Source organism: Sceloporus occidentalis, unplaced genomic scaffold, assembly GCF_023333645.1.
Source record: "Sceloporus occidentalis isolate IW3139 unplaced genomic scaffold, rSceOcc1.0.p SCAF_5, whole genome shotgun sequence".
Lineage (NCBI taxonomy): Eukaryota > Metazoa > Chordata > Lepidosauria > Squamata > Phrynosomatidae > Sceloporus > Sceloporus occidentalis.
Genome location: NW_028316985.1, coordinates 165,112,377 through 165,121,618, shown reverse-complemented (window position 1 = coordinate 165,121,618; position 9,242 = coordinate 165,112,377). Strand labels below are relative to the sequence as shown.

The window sequence follows — 9,242 nt, the reverse complement described above, 5'->3', positions numbered from 1 at the left end:
GAGGCACTATTATCAGTCTTTGGCAGGGCAGGCTAAATGTTTTGCAAAAATGTTCCACAAAACATGAGTCAACAGTGTGAGGCTGCAAAACAAAAAAACTAGCGGTGCCAAGCGAAATAAAATATCTCCAGTTATTCAGAGACATGGCCATGTTTGTTTATCACACTGGGACTAATTTCGGCATTAAAGAGAGATTAAAGCGCATCTAAAGCATCCCGCAAATAAAGCAAAAATGGCAAGTGATTGCACAAATGATTATCACACGCAATTGTGCAAATAAAGTGATATCTGAAGTGCACTGTCCCTGAAATCCAAAAAGTAAAAAGATGTGTGTTAATGCTTCTTAGCGAACACTTTAATGGCGGGTTTTGTGTGAAGTCGAATGAAATTATTTAGCGTAATTATGCGATTTTTCTGGGATATTCACGGAATAAACTCCAGATCCCTTTCATGTGATGAATTCCTAATAGTCTGGAATATCAGTATGCAAAGGGATCTTACAGTAGTTCCCCAACTTTGGTTCCCCAGGTGTTTTGGACTTCAGCTCACAGAATTCCTGACAGCTGGCCAAGCAAGTTGGAGTTACTGTGGACTGAAGTCCAAAAAAACACTTGGAGGCGCAAAGTTTGGGTGTCATGTAGCACCTTTGAGACTTAACTATTCAAAAGAAGTTGTAGCACAGTTCAGTTCATCTTTATTATTACAGTCATAGCCCAGCACAAATGTTGTAGCTAAGCACTTGAGGAAGTAGACCAAGTCTGCAAAAGCTTATGCTATCACTGTTTTTGCACATATGGAGACATATTGGATTGCAAAAGAGGGGTCCCTATTGAGACACAAATGTCCTGGACTTTGAAAATCTCCCTATTGCCACATAGCCGGAAGGAGGAGGCCCCTGCCTGCAAAAGATATCCTCCCCAGCATAACATCTTTACTAAGGACTGAAACAACATGCAGGCATCTGACTAACCTCTCCAATTGTTTTTCCCCCTTCTGTTTTGTTTGTAACATCATGCCTGAAGAAGAAGCCCACAGAGCTTCAAAAGCTTGCAACAAGTATATTGTGCATTTCGGTTGGCCAATAAAGGTATCGCTGATGGATTTTTGTTTGTATTTGTTAAATGGCCAACACAGTTACCCCTGCATTATTATTATTTTTTGTAATTAGTCTTAACAGACAAGATCCCTTTGCATACTTTCAACAGCTATGTAGAAAACATAACTTCATAATTTCAGCAAGTGATGCTTGTAATTCAAGTAATACTCGCTAAAATTTTCTTTTACATAACCGGAGCAATGGATGCAGGCTACAGGAAAAGCGATTCCACTTCAACATTAGGAAGAACTTCCAGACAGTAAGGGCTGTTCGACAGTGGAACACACTTCCTTGGAGTGTAGTGGAGTCTTCTTCCTTGGAGGTCTTTAAACAGAGGCTGGACAGCCATCTGTCGGATATACTTTGATTGGGAGTTCCTGCATGGCAAGGGGTTGGACTGGATGGCCTTGTGGTCTCTTCCAACTCTGATTCTATGATTCTACAAGCTAATACACAGGTCTTGTCAAATCCAATTTACAGCAGCCTTATTTTAGGATTTTCTGGGCAAGATTATTTTGAGGTTTGCCTTTGCCTTTCTTCAAGGCTGAGAGTGTGTGCCTTGTCCAAGGTTTCCTAGCAGAGTTTCATGGCAGAGCAGGGATTCAAACCCTAGTCTTCCAACATACATATCATTATACACTGACTCAGGTCTGATAATTCAATAATGTATAATTTAACATTTCCCCATGCCTTCAAATCACAGCTCTTTGATAATTCCCACCTTGTACATCATCATCAAAGGGTGTGTTACAATAATAAAACACTTTAGGAGTTGCATATCAGCTTTTCAAATAAATAATGCCTCTCCAAATTAGGACAGTCAACACAATTCACGATTATCATTTTTCTGCCTGTTGGTTTGTGTATCTTTATTATTCTTTATGGGAAGAGGATATGTCGTTTTTGTGATTCAGACTAACTTAATTATATTAATTTAAGTCAACAATAATCAGAATTCTCAAACTTACTAAAGGTATTAACATGCCACCAGTGTTGCATTGCCATTGCTGATGTATTCTGAATGACCAGTGTGTCTAACTTGCATACATTTTGCTTTTATACACAAAGACTGTATATTTCATTATATATTTTCATATATCATTTTGTACACAAAGCAGTATCTTTTATATTTCACAACTTTCTACCCCATTCTTAAAATTGTTCCTTGTATCTGAATGTGTTTTTCATCCAAATAAATGTATGCTACACAGTCACTACAGTTTGCTATTACTTTACTGCCATGACTCCATACAAACAGAATCTTGGGATTTGCAACTTGGTGATGCATTTCAAATTATGTACTAGAGATCTCCAGTGCACTCATTCCCCTGAAGTATAGCATGAAAACGCTATAGGATAGAGCAGGGGTAGGCAACCTTTTTGAGCCGGGGGCCGGGTTGCTGTCCCTCAGACAACTGGGGGGCCGGAGGCAAAAAATAAATAATTAAATATTTTTTTAAATTAAATAAATAAATAAACCAGGACAAATGTAGGACAAAATTTTCAAATGGAGGACACTTTTTAAAAAATGAGGACATGCGAAAAAAATTGTTGATTTTTTTAAAAATGTTAATATAAATGCATGTTTCTGAGGCTTCTATAGACAATTGCCCCCTTGCGCAAGAGGCCAAAGGCCCCGGCAGCAGGACCAGGCTGGGGCTGGTCCCAAGGCCTTGCCAGGCTGGATTAGGTCCGCAAGCCGTAGGTTGCCTACCCCTGGGATAGAGCATCTCACAAGTACTGGCACAATATCTGCATCTATTGGCTACGAGACTCACCAGTGGCTAGTGGACCAGCACTGGTAGAGAAATCACCACTTCAAGTAGCAGTGGTCTAGGAGATAATTCTTGCTATCTTGCAAACTACAAATCCCAACTGAAGTAGCATAAACCTGTTGTTACCATGTAGTGTAGATGCATGTCCGAACATCTGATGAAATAGGAAATTATGACAACCCAAGTGTGTGTATGTGCCATCAAGTCCTCAGTCAACATATGGCAACCCCATGAATTTTGCCATTTCCTTCCTCTGAAATATAGCCTACACTACCTGGTATTCATTGGCTGTTTCCTCTCCAAGTACTAACCAGGACTGACCTGGCTTAGCTTCCAAGATCAGATGGGACATGGTGACTTTAGGGTATTTAGGCCATCCCTATTCCACGCTGAAGCTGGTGGTAGGCCTTAAAGTGCCTTCAGCCTATGTGTCTGTATGTACAGAATATCCTCTTTTTATTTGTAACAGGCTGGTAAAGGCTGAAGTTGAACAAACTTCTAACGGGGTGGTAAAAGCTGATTCAGTTAAAAGCTGAACTCACCCTTTAACACCATTGTCCTGACTGTGAATAGGAACATAGGAGTTGGGAGAGTATTCCGTTTATTATCCATTTCAGCCATTCACTCCAGAAACTGGTTTATATATGCAAGAGAAAAATGTCTGAAGTTCTGCCTAGAATGTATGACTCAGGCTACTGATGACTTTAAAAGGGTCAGTATTTTTGCATGCTTCCCTATATTTTTTTCTTTTAATTTAGCATATATCCAAAGGGTAGGAGGCGAGATTAGCATAATCTGCTCCTAAAATCAAAGACATAGTGTGTTAGTCTGGATTAATATGCAAAGGGATATTGTAGCACCTTTGAAACTAACAGAGAAAAGGAGCAATGGATGCAAGCTGCAGGAAAAGAGATTCCACCTCAACATTAGGAGGAATTTCCTGACAGTAAGGGCTGTTCGACAGTGGAACACACTTCCTCGGAGTGTAGTGGAGTCTCCCTCCTTGGAGGTCTTCAAACGGAGGCTGGATGGCCATCTGTCAGGGATGCTTTGATCTGGATTTCCTGCATGCCAGGGGGTTGGACTGGATGGCCCTTGCGGTCTCTTCCAACTCTATGATTCTATGATTCTAAGATTGTAGCATAGGATGTTGTAAATGAAGTACTACAATTTCTATTTGCATACTGCTCGAGTTTGAGAATTTTTTGTACATTTGTGGAAAAACATGTCCTCGATCCTGAAGTGATATAGCATTTTTTGCATATGGTGCATGTTTGAGAGTCAAAGTGCCAGCGATTTACTGTGGATTTGAGTTAAAAACCAATTAAAACTATACATGTTGGTATGAAACTATTCAGGCATACCATATGTATTTGTACTTAGGGGCCTCTTAATCATCCAGAAGTTACCGTTTAACGGAAAGCACAGTCTACTGGTGAGAAAGCATGCTGCTTTGTATGTGATCTGGTGAGAATTCCTTTATTTTATAGAAAGGTTTTGCTGCTTGAAGAGCATGTAGACTAATAGCAGGGACAGAACTAAACTGCAGGTATAAAAGCCCATTATAGAACAAGTTTCAGTAGTACTTTGTTTCCCTGCTACAAGAATAGGGTCAGCTCCATATTTGAATAATTTTATATGTGTGAAACAGATCACACTTCCTTTTCCATTGCAGGCACTGAGAACACTGAGTTCTTGAACTTTCACATTTACGGTGCTGTAAAAAGGAAAGAACATGTCGTCACTTTAGAAGGCATTACCAGTACAATCTTATCAGGATTCTGTGAATTCCAACTGGACGTAACAAGTACCTATGCTGAAAACAATCTTAAATATATATGTTAAGCCAAATTAAAATTAACCCAACTCCCCTCTCTCAAGGCGAACGAGGAAAGTAAAAGAGAATCAAAGCAGACATTTGCAGTTTCTAGCTCTGTCATTTCTTCTTAGTCCGGCCTCTAAAAGGAGAAGAAGGAGTTATTGCAAAATAAAGGCCACACCTAGCACCTACTAGAGGTTCAGGCAAACTAAAAATAAGTTTGTTTTCCCTTCTTTTCAAGCCATATCACACTTAACAGGAGAAACTTAATTTAGCAATATGGCTCAGAATGAAACTCACATTATCTAAGGTCAGGTATCCAAGATCAGGTATCAGCTAGCACAAAAGACTTTCTTCCTCTTCTCCCCCAGCAGCCCTCCACACTGCCAAAAACTGCTCTGGAGGGTTTCCCAGCCCCCCAGTCAAGTTTTTAAGGATGCAGAGGGGGCTCTAGTGAATAGAGTGAACCCCACTTTGGCTTCCACTGCAGAGTCCTAGTCAGTCTGTTTCAGTGTGTGGGTGAAATGCACTCTTCAAATCACTGTTCTGCCTTTTGTGACATTTTGTCCTTCACACAGCTGACAAATGAAACAAGTTAACTGCCATGCAAACACATTTCATTCAGACAACATCCACATACCTACAAAGGGAGTTCCAACTTCATGCTGAGATAAACCTAAGATACAAAGAATAGTGATTTACAACTGGTGTCCTACTAGCAAGTCTTTATCTCTGCAAAATTTGCAGTTAAACCACAATATTTTTGTATTTCATTACTGTACTATCTATCTATCTATCTATCTATCTATCTATCTATCTATCCAGAACACCACTCTACCACTATTTACCCAGAGAGACTTAAAATAAATAGCGCAAATGATTCTGGACAGTGACTACTATTTTTCTGGGAGACAGAGATAGGTAGAGTTTCCCCCATCCATTTTTTATAACTTTTTGAAACAAGTACATTTCCCCCCCACCCCCGACATACAAGAAAGACAGAGAAGAGCAATGTAGTTCAATGCACAATTACATTACTCTGAATAGATTAGCTGAAGAGATGAACAACTTACAATTGTTTGGAGAAATGTGGTGGTTAATACAATACCATGCTATTGCAAAATTCCCCAAGTCTATTAATACCCTGCTAAAGCATCATATTTGGTTTAGGATGGAGGGTTCAGGTCCCTGAGAAACTCAGTCTGAAAAAAAGTAAAGCTAGATGTAATGCTTACCTTGACATGATTATTCATGCATTAACTAGTTTTACACTGGGTTTGTTGTTGTTGTGGGAAATACAGGATGAGAAAGTCAAGATGTGTAACACCAATGTTACACTGGCTGCCAGTGCATCCCTATGTCCAACTTAAAAATGATTGTGCTAAACTCTCAAAAATTTTAACAGCTTGAGATCAAGTGATCTAATAGACCTATCTTCATTCAAATTATTATAATCATTCAATGAAATCAAGTATGGATGAGCTGCTTCTACAGAGATTATGACACTGGCAAAAAAGACGGGAGCATAGCAGTATGCTCCCATCAGTATCGCACAATAATGTGATGATTATCACATGACGTCACAATTATCCTGTGAATAAAGAGGAATTCTAGCACTGCTTTTTATTCATGGGGATTTTCCATGAATAAAAAGCATGGTTAGAATTCCTCTTTATTCGCGGGATAATCACAACATCGTGTGACAACCATTATGTGGTAATCACTGTATTATCGCACAATATTTACAGGAGCATACTGCTATGCTCCCATCTTTTTTGCTGGTGTGATAATCTCCTATGATGCTTTATGAAGCTGTTTTAACAGCTAGCCCAGCTGAAGAGGAAGAGGGCCACTGAGGAGAAAACCTTCTTGGTGCCCGTGACCTTCCCTGTGCATTTGTTCTCCCTGGAGTGTCTTATATGGCATCTGTTGTCATTATTATACTAGGCAATGACCCTGCATCCAAAGATAAAAGATTTTAAAATAGCAATTTAGCTTGGGGATGGGGAACTTCTGTCCCTTCAGGTGCTGCAGTTTCCCAGCCAAGTGGTCACACATGATGGGAGCTGAGGTCCAACATAACCTGGGTTGCAGTTTCCCCATGCTTGACATAGTCTCAATTTGTACTGCATTTACTTGCTTTGGGGAGGCAGATACAGTAGTTGTTTTTCGGTTTGTTTCTTTTCAGTGTTGTGTATGACTCTTAAGTTTTTTTATTTATTTCTAGGACAGTATATATATTTGCTATTAAATGAGCAAACATAAGTTGAAAATAACTTGCATCTTTGTGGTGGTATAGTTAGAAAGGTATAATGACTAGTAGCCACTGATAAGACAGATTCATGGAGGATAAGATTATTTCCTCTTTAAAGCCATTTAAGGTGGTGGACATCACCAGCTGTTGAGGCCCTATTGCATCTGAGATAGGTCTTTTACCAGTTAGAAAAAGAGTTTGAATGCAGTACCCCAGTTCACAATGAGGAGTAACTGGTGCCAAGCCATGTTGTATTTAAGGAAATAGTCTCAAGCTTATACTAAAGATTGTTGTTGTAGCAGGCAATGTTAATATTGTTTTGCAGTGTACTGTAGCTGGTATTTGTTTACTTATTACAGGCAATGTAAATATTATTGTTTCGCAGTGTATTTGCTACTTGTTTACTGATTGTATTTTCACCTTCATACAGTATTTATAATTTTTATAAATACATATAAATACAGTGCGTATTTATAATTTTTGGAAACTGCCCTGGAATCTATCCTATGTGGGGAGAGCTGAAGGAATATTTAATTGCTTTATGGTAAGTAAAAAGCTTGGTCAGAATTTAAAAAAAATGATTTGACCCCACAAGAAGTAACACATTGGATTCACACCTCAGATTTGTTATCAAACTTCTCTCGGACAGGGAGGAGTATGAGAGTGGTAAGAAATGTGATAATGAAGATGGAGGCAGAGAAATAAATGTCTTTCCCCATTGAAGTTACATAGTACTTAAATCCAGCCAAGTTACTTATATAAAGCAGAAAATGCCACTCTCCTGCTACCTGACCACAAAAACACACAATACTAACAACTTAAATAAGGAGAGTTCTCCTTCCTGAGAATGATGGCTCATTCTGCCTCAAAGCTCCAGGGATAACCCCATGGATGCTACTCTGAGTTCCATGGAGGAATGCCAAGTAGTGTTTCTAATGTCTTTGTTTATCTTTTTGAAGATCACATGCATCTTGACATCCTTTCCCACTGTATAGGGCATAGTCTTTGGACACTGGAGTCCTCTGTTATTCCCTAATTAATATATAGCCCATTTGCTTAGAAGGGGAAAACTCACTTTGCTTATCACCTGTTTACAGCTGGTGCTGTAGGCTGTGGCAATTATCGAGTATCCTTCCATGCCTGCTGTTTTGGCAAAAAGTGGTAGATAAGATTAAATAGCTAATAACATTAACTGTTTAAAGCTGTTGGTATGCACAACTACTCTTAAGTTTGTAGAGGCACTATCACAATTATAAACTTAATTACAAGCAAACTTCAGTTAACAAAGCCTCTAAGAGCAAAGCTCCATTTTACAAAGGTTTTTAATGCATGCTCAACTCCCCTTTTCCTCCATCTAGCTAGAAAGTTATATTTAAAGCAACATCAGCATTGGGGAGATGATAGAGGACAACAGGAGAAACACAGAGCTTTCTGTGTCAGAATCCAGCAGCATGTCTGCAGTAAACAAAGCAATGAAAGCTTGAGTTGGGAAAGAGCAGCATTCTACTCTAGACAATATTATTGTAGTTAAATATGCTTGCTTGCAATAGGCCAGGTAAACAGCAGGCCTACAGAATCCCTTACTCGGTATGGGCGAAGTGCAAAACTGTTTCACCAACTACCCTTGCATTTTAAAAACAAACATAAATCTCTAAGTATGGCCACCAGAATAGAAGTCATTAAAAAAAACAGAGGTTGGTGAAAGATATATAATCACTCGATGAATTTTGGAAGAAGCCATCAAGTTTTTTCTAGAAGATTCCAAAAATTGTTTTGTTGTTGTTGTTGTTTACATACACAAGGTTTATCTGACCTAGTTGTTTAATTTCATAAGTGCATATTGGTAAGCAGAGTTCATTAGATGTATGACACGTTTATTCTGAAGTGGAAAATTGTGTGTTTGTGCAGCTGTGAAGAATGAGATGAGAATAAAATACAGGTCATATTTTGCAAGCTTTCGTTCAAGTAGAGTGGCATCCACAGAATCATCCCCAGGGGTTTTAGGCAGAATGAGACGATTATCCCAGGAAACAGTAAAATAAAGAAATTGTTACAGGTTGAGTCTCCCTTATCTGGAATTCTGAAATTTGAAATACTTCAAAATCAAAAATTGTCCACGAGTAGCTGAGATAATGGCACCTTTGCCTTCTGATGGTTCATGTACACAAGCTTTGTTTCATGCACAAAATTATTTAATGCATCACGTATAAAATTATCTTTAGGCTATGTGTATAAAGCATATATGAAACATAAATTAATTTTATGTTTAAACTTGGGTCCCTTCTCTGGCATATCTCA

The 9,242-nt window shown here is 38.8% G+C and overlaps 1 long non-coding RNA gene across 2 annotated transcripts; it reads right to left on the bottom strand.

Moving 5' to 3' along the window:
* Nucleotides 1-278: 278 nt before the first annotated feature.
* On the bottom strand, nucleotides 279-8,693 carry LOC149313093 (uncharacterized). 2 transcript variants are annotated; one of them, XR_016281348.1, is made up of 4 exons: nucleotides 8,662-8,686; nucleotides 8,020-8,087; nucleotides 5,331-5,892; nucleotides 279-4,588 (listed from the first exon to the last, which is right to left on the bottom strand). It is a non-coding gene; the product is annotated as an uncharacterized LOC149313093 (long non-coding RNA). The 2 variants fall into 2 exon arrangements; XR_016281347.1 differs by having other exon boundaries at nucleotides 8,020-8,693.
* Nucleotides 8,694-9,242: the final 549 nt, after the last annotated feature.